Source organism: Vidua macroura, chromosome 2, assembly GCF_024509145.1.
Source record: "Vidua macroura isolate BioBank_ID:100142 chromosome 2, ASM2450914v1, whole genome shotgun sequence".
Classification (NCBI taxonomy): Eukaryota; Metazoa; Chordata; class Aves; order Passeriformes; family Viduidae; genus Vidua; species Vidua macroura.
This window is the reverse complement of record NC_071572.1, coordinates 105,443,602-105,463,482: the sequence shown is the minus strand read 5'-3', so window position 1 is coordinate 105,463,482 and position 19,881 is coordinate 105,443,602.

The following is a 19,881-nucleotide window of genomic DNA, read 5'->3' as shown; positions in this document are numbered from 1 at the left end:
ATTTTTTTGACATTAAAAATTATCTACACATCCTTCCAAAAATATTCAGCCTCAGCCTTGCTCCTTTCCTTTTGAAATTTGTAGTGCAGCTTTCAGTAGAAGCTGAGCCTGACTTGAAAAAATTTATATCGGTGCAGAATCCTTTGAAAAATCCCACTTTACACCTAATGTAACAGCAAGACAACAATTATGTGTGGGTTTTGGAGGAAAGGTATGACAAGGAAACTCTTCTACTTCATTTTAAGATATTCCCCAAACCAGGTAACACAGATCTCAAGTTAGAGCACTAACTTGAGATCTTCTTATTTTCTTATTTTCTTGTCCTCTGTACATGACCCTCTAGATAACTACTGAACTAAAAGTAATTTATATTCTTTTAGACACATGTGGAGAGATATTCAGGTCAGACCTCTATGATAATCCATTTAGTTTCTTGCACCAAATTAACTTTTCACATTGGACGTTTGACAAGATGATAAATAAACAAAATGAAGTACAATTGGTTTCTTAGTTTTATTTTTAACACAATAATTATTTTAGCAGTAGCTGACAGGTAGCGCAGAAGGATGAGGAAAATGCTGTTGGATTTTGAAAGCAGCTAAGCATGTAATTACTTTCTCAAAGATTCAAATAACTGGGCTCATTTGAACAGGAGTTCAAATTTTGGTCATTGTGTTCAAATTGTTCCTCATTACCCATTGTAGGTACTACGAAGAGAACACTTGATTTCAAAACTCTTTAAATGCTCCCAAGACACTGAATGGGAAAATGTTTTATAACTCTCTGTTGTTGAAACTATCAACAACTTATTTTCTTTAATGCCTAGGTAAATTAGGAAAAAAAAACCTGATATCAAACACAGCAGAAATACTAACAATGATATTTGAAATTTTATAGCTTTTTTCTATTACAAGCCTTCAGCCTCAGTTTGTCTTCATTTAAAAATTGGAATTGCCACTGGAAAACCAATCAGAACTGGACAACTGAGACACAGGACTAGTCCGTGTGGAAGGATTTACATCCCAATGTAAATCAACTCTGACAGATTTCATATGGTTTGGAGGAAAAGAAACAAACAAAAACAAAAAGAGAAAGAACTTGATCTTTAAGTCTGTCTGGAACATGGCAAAAGCATAAACATTATTAGAAACAGATCAAATGCAATGATGTAAAAAATCGGGGCTTAGAAAACCCTTATAGAAGTGACCAATATTTCAGATTTCATATATTTTTCCCTTGTAGGAAGGAAGGGACAGGCAATGGGAACAGGATGATTCAGTGCAATTCTACAAAAAGCACTTAAAAACTTGCAGATATATCTGCATTTTCGCTTGTATTCATCTATCACTACACAATTGCACAAGTGTTTTAGCATTTCCAGCTAACATATTTATCAATTATTTCAATAGAAAAGTCATAACCCTGCAAACATTTTATTGCTCATAAACCCCTTGATTTTCTCCTAACTTTGCAGAAACAACACATTTGGAATCAATTTACCTTTAAAAATATGTCTTGTTAAGTATAAGGCCAGCAGATGGATTTGAGATCTCTGCTTTTTTTTTCATTGACATATAGAATTGATGAAAGATTACAGAAGTGGAACCAAGTTGGAAATTCTATTGCTAAAAGGCTGTAGTTCCCTCTCTCATACCTCTGTCAATTCGTCAGATTATAAATGGAAAATTAAACTGTTTCAGTCACAAAAGACTGAACTTGAATTTAAAATGGTAAGGTTATATTGAGTTGAAAATATAATTTTAGGAATCATTGTTAGTGTACAACTATATTGCAAGATTTTCCTGTTACTACCAACTGAAATAAATCCATATATATTTACTGTTATTAGACTTATTGTCTTGGGAACAAAAACTTTTAGCAGAGTCTGCTATAAAATGGCCTGAAAGTCTCTGCTCTGAAAGAATAAGGACTTTTAAGTCTAACATGTTTTTAGAGATTTAAGTTGACAGAACAAGACAGATGTAACATTTAGAATCTGTAAATGCTGAATGAGTCCCACATATTTTATAACAAATATTAAGCTTCTATTTCTTTTCCAGAAGTAAGAAAGAATAACCATGATTGATGATTGCTTCTAAATGAACAGATATGACAATTTAGTCTAGTTTATTTTAATTTGTTTTTTATTTATTTCTTAAGTAAAATCTTTTCCTACACTGTAGCACTTGTCTGACTTCCATGAGTTTAGAGTTTCATTTGGGGACACTAAGATCCTGCATTTTCCTTCTCTTGTCCAGTGATACTTGTTCTTGCTGGTTTTCTTTGAGATTTTATCTTTGAAATCAAGTTTATCCAAGAGAAAAAGGAGGTCATAAATAATAAAGTCAAATTGTGTCACCACATGTATTTTTGCAGCATTTTCAAAAAAAAGAGCATGTGGAGGCTGAAAACAGTACAATCTCCCACAAAAAATTATTTTCACTGCAGTCACATGTGAACACATGAAGAATCAAATACAAAGAAAAAGGGTAACATTTCAGGGGGAAACAGGCTAATAAAATGTGTATTAAATGGTGTAATAGTACAACTGTACTAATGATAATATTTATACAAATTCTAAACACTTGAGAAGAAAAAGGATAATGGAATTATAAATATAATTTCTTCCTGCTGTATAATTTCATTTATTCTCTATTGTCTAGAATTTATGTGAAACAAATTTAAATATTTAGAGATGTTTTTGTTTAAAAATATTTTTAAGCCATCTCCTATAAATACATGAAAAACATGATGCTTTTGAAACAGATGAGGTTGTTAATGGCATTTACACCACCCTTGGGAAAGTCAACAAAATATACTTGGTCAGTCAGAAATCACAGAAATGGAGACAAACCATTTGTTAAATAAAGGACAAAAGCTGAATTTTAAATTAATTTCTAATAACTAAAATCTTCAATCATCTGAGAAAAAACAAAAATACAGAGAATTAGGAGACATTCTGTCCAAAGTGAGATTTAGGTTTGGTAGGATGAAAGTAAAGAGGGAACATGTTGGAAGGCTAAGCCAGAAAACTAGAAAAAAAATACAATCCAGGTAAAAAATACCAGAAATATCAGAAAATGTAAAATGAAAAAAAAAAAAAAAAAAAAAAGAAGGTAATGTATTTTGAAAATATCACATTGTATAGACTAAACTATGACATAATATGGAAAAAAAAATTCTGTCAACTATGAGTAATTCAGGTATTAATTATTAAATTTTTTCTTTCTTCAAGAAACTCATTGTTTACTCTTTGTTACAGTGTGCTCGGGCTATACTTTCCTCCCTTTCGGGGCCCCCTGTTGACTGGAATCAGATAAACAGGGTCTTTTCCTTCGTGCTCCCCTGGGGTTGGCGGAGAGCCAGAAAGCCCTCCCTGTCCAGAGCCTAGATAAGGCCATGACCCTTCCTATTTGGGCTCTCTTTTCCCCTCCATCTCATGGATTAAACAAGCTTGGAGAACCACATCGGGAATTGGAGCCTCTTTTGTACCTGTGCCCATCTCCTGACGTGCCTTCCCTCAAGGCCCCGTATATCTGGGCTGGCCTGGTGATTCGGGGGGCTGAGAGGGTAGGCTTGTAAACTCTACAGTAATGTGAAATTTTTCATGTTACAGTGAAGAAGGAATCTGGTAAGGACTATTTAAGCTGTTGAAAGAAACTGTGAGTATATACTGGGAAGCTGAGGAGGGACATTTTGTAAAGACCTATACTGATAAGATAATGGGTTCAAATTAAGAGAGAGAAAATTTAGGTTAGATATTAGGAAGAAATTCTTCCTTGAGAGGGTGGTGAGGCCTTGGCACAGGTTTCCCAGAGAAGATGTGGGTGCCCCATCCCTGGGAGTGTTCAAGGCCAGGTTCAATGGGGCTTGGAGCAACCTGGTCTAGTGGAAGGTGTCCCTGCCCATGGCAGGAGTTTGGAACAAGATGGTCTCTAAGGTCCCTTCCAACCATTTAACAGTCTATGATTTTATCCTGACTTGCTGAAGAATGAGAAACACGTTCACCTCTAAAACTTTGTATAGAAATCTGTCTACTAAAGGCGTGAGAGCGCTGCATTTGCCTGCAATGCTGGAGCCTGGTTGCAGGGAGATGGGAAAGGATGCTCTAAATTTCCCTTCCTGAATGTGACTTTGTTGACATTAAAGCTGTAGCTGCAGTACAGCTGGACAGGGACAAACACACACCCAGTGACTCCTACAGAGGTGCCATCGGTCTTGCGTTGACACCGCCACTTCGAAATCAGAGCAAGGAATTCCAAAGGTTCAGTAAAATACAAGCCAGTGTTGTTGCAATGTTTTTCATTTCTAAGCATGATGTTATAGGGCATGGAATATTCCTCTGACCTGACTTTGTCTCACCCTGCTTGTCAGAGTCCAGGACATCCCTCTGGTTGCCCTGGCTGTCTTGAGACCCTGGCAGGGGGCTCAGAGACCTTGGCATGAAGTCAAAAAAACACCTGTGGCTTTGATTTTAAAAGGCTGTATGAGCTTTTTTTATATGAGGAATTACAAGTCACAAGGGTTTTAGTAGTGTGATATTTGAATTAACACAGGGTGGAAAAGTAGAATTTTGGGATTTTTAGAATGTGATTGAGGGAGTACAAGATGGAAGGATTTGGGTGTGTCCTAGCCTTTTTCTCCTTCATCTTGTCCTCCATGTCTTGGTGTGATGGTGACACTTTTCTACTGGTTTAAGGTAGAGACACACTGTCCAACATAGATGTTAGATATTGGCATGTTATTGTAAACAGATTATATGTAACTTTTGATATAAAAGGTAAACACCACTCGAGAGGGCAGAGCAGACTGCTACAGCTTCTTTATTAGACAGACCTCAGCAGGTCAGAGAAAGAATGTTATAGATAAGGAAAAAATAAACAACCTTGAGAACGTGATCCAAAGCATTCCAGACTCCTTCTTCGGCTGTGGTGGGCTAGGAAGCAAAGACTTTTTATGATCTCGGGGTCACCTCGACCTTCTGAACCCCAAGACATTGACACCTGCTCACTGTGGGAGTCAGAATGAGAAACAGAGAAAACCTTGGCTCTGCTCAGCCATAGCCAAAATATGAGAGAGTTTCAGATGCAATTACAAAACATGGTGTCATGCAGTCTGCTATGAGGAAAATTAACTCCACCCCAGCTGGACCCAGTACAATAGATAAAAGGGATATTAATCTAATGATGCATTTTAGTGAGTAAATAAATATTAATTAAGTGATAACCACTACATCTACCTCAATGGTATGAAGCTTTCACATTGGTGACAGTTGATGACACTAAATGACAAGGTAAAGAGAGGAAAAAAAAGAAAAGGTGAAGGTGATTTTTCCAATACTTACCACTATTTAGGTAATAGGGAATTTTAAACTCCTGGGGAGGAAACCCTTAACTAATAGGTCAATTTTGAAAAGTTGCAAGCAGATATGAATCTCTGCCTTAACAAAACTCACAGTCAGACTAATATTGTTAAAAATCACACTCCTTATTTGATCTGCCGCCCTTTTGGAAACAATATATTCAATATCAGGAGGCAGCCACTGTGTTTATTGCTGAATCTTATTCTCTGCACAGTATTCTTATTTTAACTCAGACAAATAAAACACAGTTTTCTTTTTCCATGTTAGAAAACAAGTTTTTTCCTTTTCATTGATCAGGTTTTATACTACTGTATAAATACTGTATAAGCAGCTGGGATTTCTGCTTTGTGCTACAGGATTTACACTGACCATCCCTTCTTTCTTTTACAGTCTGTTTAACTTTCACAGTCATGTTCCACTGTGCATTGAAGTCAATATTACAAATTTGAAACAGACATTTGACTATAGCATGTCAACTGTAGCTCACTGAACAACATACCAGTAGCAGTAATTTTGGGACCGGCTGGACAGCAGTCTATTTTCAGACATTTTAAAATATATCTTTCTTAAAGTCCTTCTTCATAAGGAGTGGTTAATGTACACAGATTTTAGGCTCCTGGTATATCAAAGGAACTTTTCCAAGAACTTCTGAAGTTTCTGAATTAGTGGAAGGTGTCTCTCTGTCCACTGTAGGGGGTTGGAACTGTTTGATCTGTAAAGGGCCTTTCCAACTCAGGCTATTCTGATTCCATGATAATATGTAATACAACATTAGACTATGTCAATGTGAGTGGGAAATAGCTTATTTCCACCTGTATGACATCCTTCTATTGTCTAACTGCACATTTAGGCAAAGCCTATCTGTTCCCCTAACAGATTTCTCTGAGTCACACAACCTTTTATGCTTTCTAAGCACATTCTGCGTTCTCTAAAGGAGAGGGTTTTTTGCCACTGGGCTATATCAGATTAAAATTGTGCTCCTTCATCTGGCTCAGCTAAGCCAGACATGACTGAAGAGGGGTCAGAGAGAATTAACCCTTCACTCCATACCACTGAACTACTCACAGAAAACAGCATGTGGCCTCCTCATGCTGCCTAACAACATCAAAGCAAATCCAGGCAGGTGATCCCAGGGATTGTGGTGCTGATGAAGTGATACACAGGTTAGGTAGCATGGATAAGGGAGACAAATTCAGGACCTATATTCAGGCTCAATTCACTGGGCTACATATGGAACCAGAATCTGGCAGCCCTGCAAACACCCTGAGTCCCTTGCTACTTCATTGACCTTAGATGTCAAGGTAGGCAAAGTCAGTAAATTAATCATAGATTTTTTTTCTATGATTTTAAAGAGAGCTTTTAAGCCAAGAACTGAAGCTTTCAGTCCTTGAAAGCTTTCAATTCTTAAAAAAAGGGAGTTTTGAAAAAATTCAGTCTTTCCTGGTTTGGAGTCAATATAAAATTCTAGCTAAATGAAAAACTGAGGAAAAAAAACCCTTTTTTTTTTCTTTTTTTTTTTTTTTTTTGTTGTTGTCTTGGTTTTTTTTGTTTGTGGCATTTTTTGTTTGTGGGGTTTTTTTTGTGGTTTTTTTTGTTGGTTTTGTTGGTTTTTTTGTTTTGTTTTGTTTTTTGGTTTTTTTTTTGGTTTTTTATTTTGGGTGGTTTTTTTTTTTTTTTTTTTTTTTGTTTTTTTTTTTTGTTTTTTTTTTTTTTTTTTTTTTTGGTTTGGTTTTGGTTTCTGTGTTGATCTCATCCAGACTTGGCTTTTTGCCTGGTCATTTCCTAGTGCCCAATGGGAAACATCAAGAAGGCTGATGCATCAACTTACTATCTGCGAACTGAGAAGGAGAAAAAGAAAAAAAAGACCAATTTCATGGCACAAAGAGTCTAAAGCGATAGTGTAGGGAAAAGATTTCAAATGTCATTACCTGCTGTCAGAAATGGATCTTTAATGGCAGATAAAAGCTGACCATGTCCCTGAAGTAAAATAAACCAAAGAATGACAGCAAAAGATATTCATAGGGAGTGAAAGGAAAGTGCTTTGCTTTGGAATCAGGCTATAAGGAAAAGTGCAGCTAAGGATAATTCATTTTACAATCCTCCCCAGGCTGTATTAGTCCTCTTGCAATTTTGGAGAATAATAGAACTAAAATGTTCTTTCCTGGAGCTGTGAGTTCAGCTTCATTAGGTCTTTTTTCTGTATATTGGAATTTAGATAGCAGGGAGATATGTCCCTTTCATCACCCAAAATGTACAGATACAGATCATTAAATCGCCTCTTCTAATATCTGGAAGTATCAGCTAAGCTTAGGGATGTAGTGCATGTTTCTCCAGAAACAGCCCACCATTTTTCTAGGAATTATGCCAACTAACTCTTATAAATCCAGCTGGTCATAGTTGGAAGTTGATGTTAACAGACCTGATCCAAAGCCCACTCAAACTGCGAGATTCTCACTCACATCACCATTGCAGCCATCACTGGTTGTAGAGGAAGCCCCAGAACATCACAGAATAGTGATTATAAAAAAAATTAACAATCATACCTGCATTTTAATCTTACTGCACTTCATATTTATAGTGGTTAAATAAAGCTGAAATTCAATGTAAATATCTCAGATTTCAGTAGTATTTTAAATCTATACTCAAATACAGCTTTTTAAACATATATTTAATTAAGAAACAATTAAAAAGTTTAAAAGTAATCTTCTAACAAACTGTAATGTATATCTCATTGAGTTATTACATTTATAAAAGAGCCAGATTAGTTTTGAACTATTCTCAGCATACAAAAGGAAGCTAAGCCACATTAAAAGTCCCTACATTATTTCACTATACTTGAAAACCAGTGAAGTTTAGTTGCACATTTTAACAAGGGTTTAGGTGAGATGGTGATGATCTTGAGAATGGTTTTAGAATAACTTGCACGTTCATGAATACTAAACAAATTAATTGTTGAGGGAAACATATTGCTGCATCAGTTGGAAAATCAACAAGAGAAAATTAAACCTGATTCGTAATTTTAACACTGATCCAGTAAAGTATGGAAACACATGCTTAAAGCTAACACAGAGCTGGTAAGTCAAGTCAGCCTCAAAGCGAAGTACAAAGTCCTCCTCTGAGGAATGTCTGTTGAGCCAGAGAGATTATCCACAGGTAGAAAATTAGTTGGAGCATGAAAAATAATTTTTATGGGAAGATGTGCCAATAAAACCAGCAAAGGAGCAAATGTTGTTTCTTTATTAGAAATTTCAGCCATGTCCATATGGGTAGAAAAGTGAATATTGCAAGAGCAGATTGAGGCCTCAGCTTGAAGTATTGGTGAAAAAGTCCTGGTGAGAGAGTACTTAGTACTAAACACAGGCTTTCAGCTCACTGGATCTCAGGAAATTTTTCTTAAGGTATTTAAAACCCCCAGACATCTCTCTAAATTAATCTTAAACTATTAGTGTTAAAGAAATTTAGAAAGACTTTTACCATGTAATATATTTAGAAAAAAAAGGAAAAAGATCTGGCCAAAACCCCCAAATCTGGTTGAATTCCCAGGCCAAATGTCTGGAAAAGAATGGAAAAAAAAAAAAGAACCAAAAAAAACCCCTCATTGTAAGCATCCCAAATGACACATAGATGTTAGGAAAATACAGAAATTAGAACATGGACATTTTAAAAACAATTCACTCAGAACAATCTCATTCATTTTTTTTCCTAGGAGAGGAAGAGTGTAGGTTTAGACTAGATGCTACAAAAAAAAAAAAAAAAAAAAAAAAAAAAAAAAAAAAAAAAAAAAAAAGTGCCTGTGAGGGTGGTGAGGCCCTGCCACAGGTTGCCCAGAGAAGCTCTGGATATCCCATCCCTGGAAGTGTTTAAGGCCAGATTGGATGGGGCTCTGAGCAACCTGGTCTAGCTGAAGCTGTCCCTGCCTGTGACAGGAGGGGTGCAATGATATGATATTTAAGGTCCTTTCCAACCCAAACCATTTCAGAATTCTATGATAGCAAGGGTCTTAGATTGGCTTACTCAGATGTTTTGACTTAAGCAGACTTATGATCCTGTTTCATATACAAATTTATCATAATGAAGCTTTGCAAGATGAACGGAAAGCTTTTGAAATCCTATTCTCAGAAAGTTCCTATCAGTTCTTATGGAACCCTTTCACAGCTCCTTCCAGGTTTGGTACCTGGAAGGAAGCCTGTGAAAAGGTTTCATAAGAATTATATTTCAGCAGAAACAACTGCTTAACAACATTATTTCTATGTAAACATAGGCGATTTATATGCAAATTTAAAACATACACATTTTATTCCTTTGCTGTTTCTGATTAACTTCAAATAGAAAGGTTTTGCTATTGATTTGAGTTAGTCTTTATTGTGCTTTGTCCAACAACAAAAAGATTTTTGCTATTGATTTGAGCTAGTCTTGATTGTGCTTTGTTCAATAACAAAAAGATTAAAACATGGAATATTTTATTCTAATCAGATTAATGGCAAATGCTCATTCAGGGTTGAAAATGTGTGACAGTGAAACAGACACGGAGGTAAACTCATCTTTACTGACACTGTACTGTTTTCAGGTTACAAAAGACAAATGTACTCTCCTATTTTGCAGTAATTTCTAATCTTACATGAAATTATTTTACAGATTTCTGTAAAAAAAAAAAAAAAAGGCAAAAACCAAAACAAAACTCAGACACCTCCAAACCCTCAAAAATAAAAGGATTTTCATTATTCATATTCAAACCTTACCCTGAAAGTTTCAATCCATATGTTTTGCTGGGAGTATGGTTCTAGGCACTGCTTTTTAAATATTTTAAGATCTAAAGAAAAACCTTCCCTCGGTGAAGGATTAATCTGCCCACCGGAGGGCAGTGCTGCTCTTTCCAAATCCCATATTTTTCCTCCTTTATTTGGAAGGGAAAAAAGGACGAGAAGCCTGGGTTTCAGGGTGCATCTCTGCAAAGTGCAGTCGTATTGCTGCTCTTAGTGTTGCTCTGACAGCTTAGGATAGGAAAAACACACAGAAATGCTCCCAAAGTTATGTCCTGGATGGAGTTAACTAACCACTGAAACCATGTACACATGAAAATTTTGTGTTGATACTTCCACAATTGAGTTTCACCTGATTTGACAATACAATGCAACTTTGATGGAAATAATTGATCTCAGTTTGAATTACATAAAAAAGAAAGAATTTAACAATAAACTCTATTTCTGAAAATGCCAGCCTTGATTTCCTACTCCAGAGAGACATTTTACTGATTTGTTATTATGGTAACAGTTGTGAAATTTTGGAAAATAACTACAAACAAACTTTGTTTCTGGTAAAAAACTGCAGTTACCAGAAATTGTTCTACTTATTCTTCAAACATTACATTTTGGTCTCTGAGTAATTATCAAAATAGTTTCATTCTTTTATTCACTTGGAAGCTGATGATCACACAGACTATGCTAGAACAATTCTGCTTCTTGATAAAAGGATTGCCTCTTCCTAAAAATCAGGAAAAGCAATGCATTCCAGATGGCTACACAAACTCCTTAGGCATGGATCCTTCAGCAACACACACGTTTATGTACATGCCAGATTAAGTTTTTTATTCAAATCCTTGAAAACAAAGTAGCACACCACCAAAATTAATTTAGACTATTTTTTAAAAATTTTGAGTTTAAGAAAGATAAAAAAAGGAGTAAAAGCTGTTGCTGTTTTTTATTCATAAAAATAGAGATGCTTTTTAATTAGCATTTTTTCTTACCCTCTGTACTGTACTCATTGAGATAAGCATTCCTTAGGTTCTGCTTTACCAGTACCTATGTAAATACTGCTATTTAATCAACTTCAAATGTGCGAAAAGGACAAAATGGATTATAATAACTCAAGATTTTAGCACAGAAAAATAAAGCTTCAGATTTTTTTCCCTCATGTTTACAGAGCCCAGAAATATCCTACATAATTTCTAAGGCGATACATCTCCAGCATGGTGGTGATTTTATGCACAATTTAGTGTAGTGTTTTCTACAGGATTTTTAATGAAATCTATCCAAGCTCAACAACAGCTGTAGATGGGAAATAAGATTGAATATGTCAAAGGAGGTTTATATGTGGGTCATTATTTCTAGGCAGAAGAGGATGATAGCTGTCTTCAGGAAAGAATTATGGTTCTGAAATTCTCATCCAGTCACATGGGTTTCAAAAAAGATATTAATTACAAGAATGAGGATGACCTGTTTGTGAAATTACAGTTATTTTTAATTGGTTTCTATGGTTTAATTGCCAAATTAGATTCCTCTTGAAAAATCATTTCTAGGGAACATTTTCATAGATAAATATCAGTTAATCCATCTTTATTATGATTACATCTCCCTGTTTCTTGTTTTCCACTCTTGTTCACATCACCATTTTTAAAAGGATTTGGATATGGAATCTGTGACTTCCCTGTTGGATAACTGAAAGGGTCCCTCTAGATTTGTTGGCTCTGTATTGGCACTACTTGCACTTCTTACAACTGCAGAGGCAGATCTGATCTGGTATTAAATTAGGATAAGTTTTGTGTGGTAATGACAAGGATCAAAATTCAACTTGGTGCATGTTTTATATTGTCACCTTCCAGGCCCCTCTCCACAACCACAGCTCACTTCTAGTAAGATCCTCGTGTCTTCAAATTCACTGATTTTTAGCTCCACAACAAAAATCCATTTGGATGTTTTCATAATGCTGGACCATAATCCGAAATTATGAGGAGAAGGATAGAAAGTTCATAAACAATTATTGCATTTAATTTTCTTACTGCTAAAGGGTTGACAGAATGCAAATAATCAAATAATCAGCAAATAGGGAAACTCCACTCACTTCTCTTAACCTTTGAACAAGAAGCATAGAGAGCTAAATAGCCACAAATTACCTGAAAAAAAGACATATCTCAGATGTTGATGACATAGTCAACAGGGACATTTGAAGAAAAATAAGAGGAAAAATAGCTGTCAGCTGATGAAGAGCTCTCTGTAGCCAATGTATCTACTTGAACCTTTTTCTAACTCTTTATTTAAATTACGGTTTAATTTTTCTTGCAATGAAAGCTGGTGGAATCTGCTGGTTTAGCTGGAGGTTCCACACGTAAACTCTTTTACAGTTTCATATGTACTTATCTTCCCATCTTCATCACTTATTGTGAATGTTGTGCTAGGCCTTGATTTTGCCTCAGGGTTTACTGCAACTTAAAAATATATGTGCAAATATTTTTTGCTTATTTCCTTGCACAGACCTGCTGTATGAATAGCACTGAACACCATTAGAAATAAGGTGATGGGTGGAGGGGAATAGACATTAAACATGGGGCCAAGAATTTGCTGTTAGCTTAATAAAAATCTTAACATAAATGCAAATGAAGAAGTAGATATTAGAGTTACAAAACACTAACACATAGTTCAAAATAGCAAGTAAAAAAAAAAAACTTACGGACAATAAAACCTTAAGAGCTGTACAGGAAGACTTACAAGTTATCTGTGCCTCTAACGTGCTATGCTCATCTTTTCTATGACTGCTACAGTCAGTTGTGACAATTATCTTGAAGCAGAGAGATCTAGAGTGGCATCAGCATACCAAAGACTTCTGGAGAAGGATGCTGATGTTGGATTTTCTTTTGCCTCACCTGCTGCCTTTCTTCTGCTCCCAGAGAAAGGGTGGAAGCTGCTCTACAGCCCCCTAGTAGGGGGATGCCTGGGGCTGCATCCCCTTCCCTGGTAGCTCTTCCAGAGCTGGAGCTCAGACAGGTTGGGCAGGGGTAACCCAGCTCAGCCCTCCTCAGGCTGAGGACACTCCATGGACAGAGCAGTGCAAACAACACCCAGGAGAAAAACATATTACTGATAGTTCTAAGCGGGTTACCTGAGGCTGTCCTAATAATTTTTCTTGGCCTCAGGGAGAAAACAGTTTGTTCCATGTATAAATGATGCCTATTTTAGTTCCTGGGGTAATGATTAGAATACCAACTCACTCTGTTATTTTCTAGAAACTAGAAAGAAAATTAAGGGAATACCAGAGATGCCTGAATTTATACTGGAAAGTTGATTTTTGCTAAAGTTAATAACTAAAAGTAGAACAACAACAAAAAAATCCTATCCTTTAACCACACTGTAACTGTTGCAAAGCAGCAGGAATAGCTTCCACAATCAGCCTACTCCTGATTAAGTAGATCTAAAAGATGTACATGTAGAAAATGATCTATTATCTCTTTGAATAAAGTCATTGGGAGAGAAAATTTAGCCCATAGAGTCATTAAATAATCTAGAAAAATAAACTAGCTCAGATTGGAAAAAAAGAATATTTATTTGCATTTTGCATATTTGACTTGGGAGAACATTCTCTCCCTTTTCCTTTTTTCTCCCATCAGAATCATCCTATGAAGGAATCCAAGTGATTCATGAAGGATTCCTTCACAGATAGGAAGATCACTTACTGGGATACCATTAGCTATGCAAAGAATATTTACTTTGATCAGCCTGTGTCAGTTGCAAGAAGAAATAACAATCTTTCATCCATATAAATGCAAACAGGTACAAGCTATCTGTAAAAATTAATACAAGCTATCTGTAATAAATAATACATTCTGAGAAAGTCTTCCAAATAAGGAATATGAAAGATGGACTTTTCTTATAAAAATAAATAATCAGTCCATGAAGAAAATGCATGTTGACATTTCCTGCGGCAGTAGATGCCTACAGCTCCTCTCACAGAAGTTCTGAGCAGTCATTCCAGTTTTCCTGGGTCAGAATTTACTGAGACAGTCGTGATACCTCAGTTACTGAATAGTGTATTTGAATGTCTTTGACTTAGAAGAGGTTGGTGACTACATTGCATTCCTTTAGGCACTTCTAAAGCGCTTGAGGCTAGTACATACCATGCAGGCCCTCTGATCTGGTCTAGAGAAGAACAAAATGTCCTCCTGAATTCTTCTTGAATAAAGACAATCTTATAATACCCAACAATTAATTTGGCTATTCTGGGAGTTTTGAATTCATGCCTGCTTAACTCCAACTGTTGGCTCAACTGCTGCTCCAGTTTTGGCCTGACACATTCCCCATGCTAAGACCTGATGGATGTTCTGTTCTGTTCAAAGACAGAATGAGGTGTTGTTAGGATGCAATGCACGGGCAGGAGTAGAGGCCACTCTGCAGCCATTATCACCCTAAGCTCATCCTTTCCTGAAGATATCACTGCCTGCCCTCTTGCATAGCAATTTTCTGGAAGTCTCTTCAGCATCCAGGAAGTAATGGATGTGGTACAGACCAGACTTCCAAGATGGAAGGTATAAATACATTGGCTTACATCAAGCTTAGCCTTAGGTGTGCCAGAGGAGATTCAGGTTGGACATAAAGAGGAATTTATTCACTGAAAGGGTCGTTAAACATGGGAATGGGCTGCCCAGGATAGGGGAGTAACAATTCCCTGAAGGTGTTCAAGAAACGACTGAACTCGTCACTTGGTTCCATGGTCTGGTTGATAAGGTGGTGAACAGTCAGAGGTTGAACTCAGTGATCTCAGAGGTCTATTTCAACCATAAAGAATGCATGATTCTTTGAAAAAATATTGAAACAGTTCCAGCAGCAGCTGGACTGCTGAGGCTTTTGTGCTTCCCAGAGTGATGCAGGGGAGGAAGGTGAAGAATGAGTGCTCTCACCATTGTCAAAAGGGAACCGTTTTGCTCATAGACATGTGAGTCTGTACAAAGAGAATTGAGGCAATATTTGTCTTGTTTAGTTTTATTTTGGCTAATGAGTTCACAAAATAAAGCTTAATTTACAGAGACCATTGTTCCCTAAATTTTATATATTCAAATGGACTGTGACAATGATGTTTGCTGAAAGAGGATCTCACATTCCTCTAGTGCACAAATGGCATTGTGATTAGGACAAATAATAATATTATGAATGTTCATATTAACTTAATTATTAGTTATCATTGCTAGCCATGGAATCAGTGAAGTTGCTAATGATTGCTACATTCATAGACCAGGTGGAAAAGCAAGATAAGGAGCCCTTGGAACAGCTGCATCCAGGCTGGTATTGCACAAATTTGAGCAAAGGTTGTCATATCATGTTATAAAAGTCTGAGATGGTTCCCAAGCAACCTGTTAAACATGCTTATAATGCACTGTGCTCTGTACTGCCTGTAGAGTAAATAAACCTGTCCTTGGCCTAGCGGGCTTTTTTTTTTTTTTTTTTTTTTTTTTACTTTTCCTGCTCATTTACTCAGCTTAAAGCCCGTGAATAAAAGTGGCAATCCCTTGCAGCCTTAGACCTTACTTCCCCTAATAGTCCTTGCCCTTCAAGAAATTCAATAGGCTCATCTCCCCTGCTAGGCTTGGGAAGGTCAGTTTTGAAGTTTAACACTCAAATGAGACCTTCCAAAAGTGATCAGCACTTCTGTTCAGTAATGTTATGAACTGTCTTGAAAAGAAGTCTGAACAAATCATTCCTCCTTCACCATTTACAGTCTGTTTCTAGTCAAGATCAGCAGCTCAGTGTGAATTTGATATTTTTAGGCCAGGCCTGAGATGTGTATTATTTATACACATCTTAGAGTAGGGTATCTTAGAGAAGAAAATTTCTAAAGCGACCAAATTTAAAAAGAATGTTGGAGCTCTTCCCTTGGTACACAGGTTACTAATGGGATTTCAGAAAGGAGCATGACCTCTCATCACATTATTTGATCAGGCAATAAATGTGACTTGCTTAGAAACTCAAGAGTGGCAGAATTCTCAGTGTTTATGTTCTATATGTTAAAATGATAGCAAACCATTTTAGAGGGTGCTGGTGTGACAGCAGAAGCTATGTTGTTAGCCCCTACAAAACCTTCATAGAATGACCTGGGTTGGAAAGGACCTTATAGATTACCCAGTTTCAATCCCCCCTTCCACTAGATCAGTGTTCTGGCCTTGAACAATGCCAGGGGTGGAGCGGCCACAGTTTCTCTGGGTATCTCACAGCACTTTCAAATTAAGTCTTCCATCTATGAACAGTTATATTTTTCCTTTTCTAGCCTCCAACTATCATCCTGCAAGAGGTACCTGTTTCTGGGAATGGTTGTTTTATCTGTGCTGTGACCTAAATCACTGGAGTTTTTTGCATCTTTAATGATTGGCCAAAATCCCATTGTAGGAATGCTGTGGTAATACAGAAAGGGCTCCACAGCTATAAAAAGCTTCAGGCCAAGTATGATACTGTCAATGATTACAAACACAAGAAAATGTAGAGAAAATGGTACATTTTGGTTTGCTTACTATATGTTGATGGCATGACACATATCTTGGTACTTCTAAACAAACTGAGTTTCTTGCAGATTGGCGTATGGAAGAATAAGGCTGCATGGGGTGTAAATAGAAACAATTAGTCATGAGGAGTCACTAGTCTAGTAAGCAAACATTATAGAGATTCTTTGAAGGAAAAATAAAATGCTGAAAAATATCTGAAACCCAGAAAAAAATACTTAAAAGTGTTGAGCTATCTTTTTCTCCACACTTCAGGATTATTCTCCATTCTCAGGTGTGAACTTTATTATAGAGACCAGTAACATAAACAAAGAACCCCCATGATACCAGAACTATTCTCCATGAGAAATGAAGAGAGAGAATAACCCTTAAGTGATGCATTGTTTAAACACTGACCTGTGCAATGCTAACCATCAGTCTGACAAATATAGCATAAATTTCTGGGTCACGCTTTTCAGGGAGGATATTCTGAAATATTGCTCTGTACAATAAGATTATGAGTCCAATAGGGATTTCTTCTCCATTCCTGCCTAATAAACCAATATAGAAACACCATTTCTGCAGTTCAGCTGGGAATCTGACTGTCTGGACTGTACCCTTCTGTATCAGTCCTAATAACTGTATTTCTATATGCATGTGGAGTTGCACTTAAGTAATTCCAACACATTTAGAGTTACTTTCAGCTGAGGGCACTGAAGATTAGTTAATCATGGAAGGTTAATTTTGTAAGCTATACTGTGCATCTGAACTGCTTATTGGTCTTTAGCTTCTCTGGCATATCATTCCCAAAAGCATCAAATGAAACCAAATCTCTTAAAGCAAAATGATAGCTGGATCATAATCACTTTTGCTTTGGAACCTTTTGGAATGCATTTTGTGAATTGGAAAGAAAATATGCTTGACCTAGCTACAAAAAAATCATAGAATATGGGAAAAATTTTGACAGTGGGGAGATAATTCCACTTACTGTGTTAGCAATAGTACCAAGATAAAGTACATTCAAGGTCAAAGAAATTAACAGATTCAGTTGCTTTTGAATTGAGGTCACTCATAATTTTTTCATACCTACTTCAGAGCAGCACAGCCTTGTGTCAAGCAGAGACAGGAAAGGCAGTAAAACAGACAAATGGCACGAAGGGGAGGACAGAAAGTGTGTGGAGAGAGTTGGAAAATCATAACAGGCATAGAAAACAGTACTCGGGGATAGAGAGTAGGAAAAGGAAAAGACAAGGAAAATTCTCCTGACCATAAAGAGACCTTGAGCAGCTGTCCATCTTATGTTTCATTGCAACTAATGGCAGAAGGGTCACAAAAATTAAAGGCCAGAAATTCCAGAACTAAGGTACCAATACCAGTGATGGTAGAGGACCACTAAAAATAACTTATGACTCCCCACCAAAACCTGATTTGTCACGGTGGTTACTAACACTGGCCAAAGATATCATGAAGATGCATTTCAGTGGTCTCTCATGTTGAAACTATTGTAGTTTTAAGTAATTTCTGTATGTGGACTCACATTATGAAAGTATTCAAGGAAATAATAACTCACAGGTATTTTGAAAGATGTGAGAGTATTTGCATTTTTATAGTTTCAGTACAGTTACCTTTTAATAAACATACTTCTCTTTAGTTGCAGATTCCCCCCTATTTGAGAGGGAAATTTTTTCCTCCTATGTATTATAAAATCACCATAATTTCTTTATTCTCATTATAGTTTCTCAAGGCAGCGTTAGACTCAATAACAGAATATACATGAAGAAATGTTTTCTATATAATAATTTATTTCTGAGAGTATAATCTTAGTTTGGGAAATTGGCTTTATATGTTATCACCTTAGCTAGAAAATCCAGACCTGCACAACCTCCTGGTTTTATTATCCAATGAGCTCTCTTTGGGCAAAGGAGTATTTTCCCTAGAGATTTCAATAAATACAGAAGAAATATGCTCTATGTCAATATCACAGGATAGTCTTTAAAAAACCCCAAACCAAAGCTAAATTATATTTGTATCATAATTTTTACAAACTGCTAGAAGTCAATTATCAACCGTCTAAAGATCTAAATCATATCCTTTGTTGTAATTCAATTTCAGCAGAAAGAAAGAAAGATTTTCCTATTTGGCTACAGTGTAAATATTTAAGTGATATCAAAAGTTAATTGCTGATTTTTCTTTTTTTTTTTTTTTTTTTTTAAACTATTTTTTTCCAACTAAAGTATCAAAGACGTTGTGGCATAAAATATGAATTTCATCCTGTGGATGGCACTCCTGGACTGTCAAAAAACTAGTGACTTTTGAGAACTATGCCTTTGATGAAATTTTAAAGGGAAATTCAGATTTGTTTGTTCCATATCCACAATATTCAGAAGGCAAGACTTAAATAGCCAAGATACTTGTAAAATGACTGCAAATGCTATTTATTAAGTGCAGGTAAGCAGTTTTTATAGCCTCAGCACCCAGCCAAACTGTCACAGGTAAGTTCAACAAATACAGTATTCCATCAAATGAATGAGAAACTAAATCTGCTGGGTAAGCAGCAGCAAGACATAATCACAATCCCAGAATGGTTTTTGTTGTACATTATTAAAGCCAGAGTCCTGGAGCCAGCTCCAGGTCCAGGAGAAAGGAGCGAGTGAATTGTTCTTTTAGAGGGTGATAGTTTGACCATGTCTTTTGCTTTCTTTCCCTGGGCATCCTGAGATAATTCTCCCAGTCTCTCATGTAGGAAGGATGAAGATGAAAAAAAGCTTTGGGGTTAATTTTTAGTGATGCATCTTTTATGATGAAGAAGGGAGACACAAGGAATACAAGAAAGAATGCATGTGAGTGGCCTTATATTTGCTCTTTTGTCCAGCCTAGAATAAAATTCTCTTTTCCTTGGGGGTCACCAAGGTCCCTAGCCTCTCATTGTTGAAAAACTAGCACTTAAGGCTAAGCAAAGGGAAGAGATATTTCCACAAATGAAAATAAGCAATGACTTTGTGAAAGAGTAATTATAAAGGTTATAGAGAGAAAACCATTGAACAGAACTGTTTGATTTTGATCAGAAGACAGGTAGTAATGACTTCATCTCTGCCTTTATTGCTCAGGGGGACTCTCAGAGTAAGGAGTGCAGGAAACACTGGCCACCAAGCAAAATTCAACTTAATATATTTCATGCAAATCTATTTGTCAGGCCTCCTGTGCCTGTAAACTTCTCGCTAAGCATAGCTAGGTTTAAAAAAAACCCATTTGAAGATTTTTTTTGTTTTAATCTCCCCACAATTCC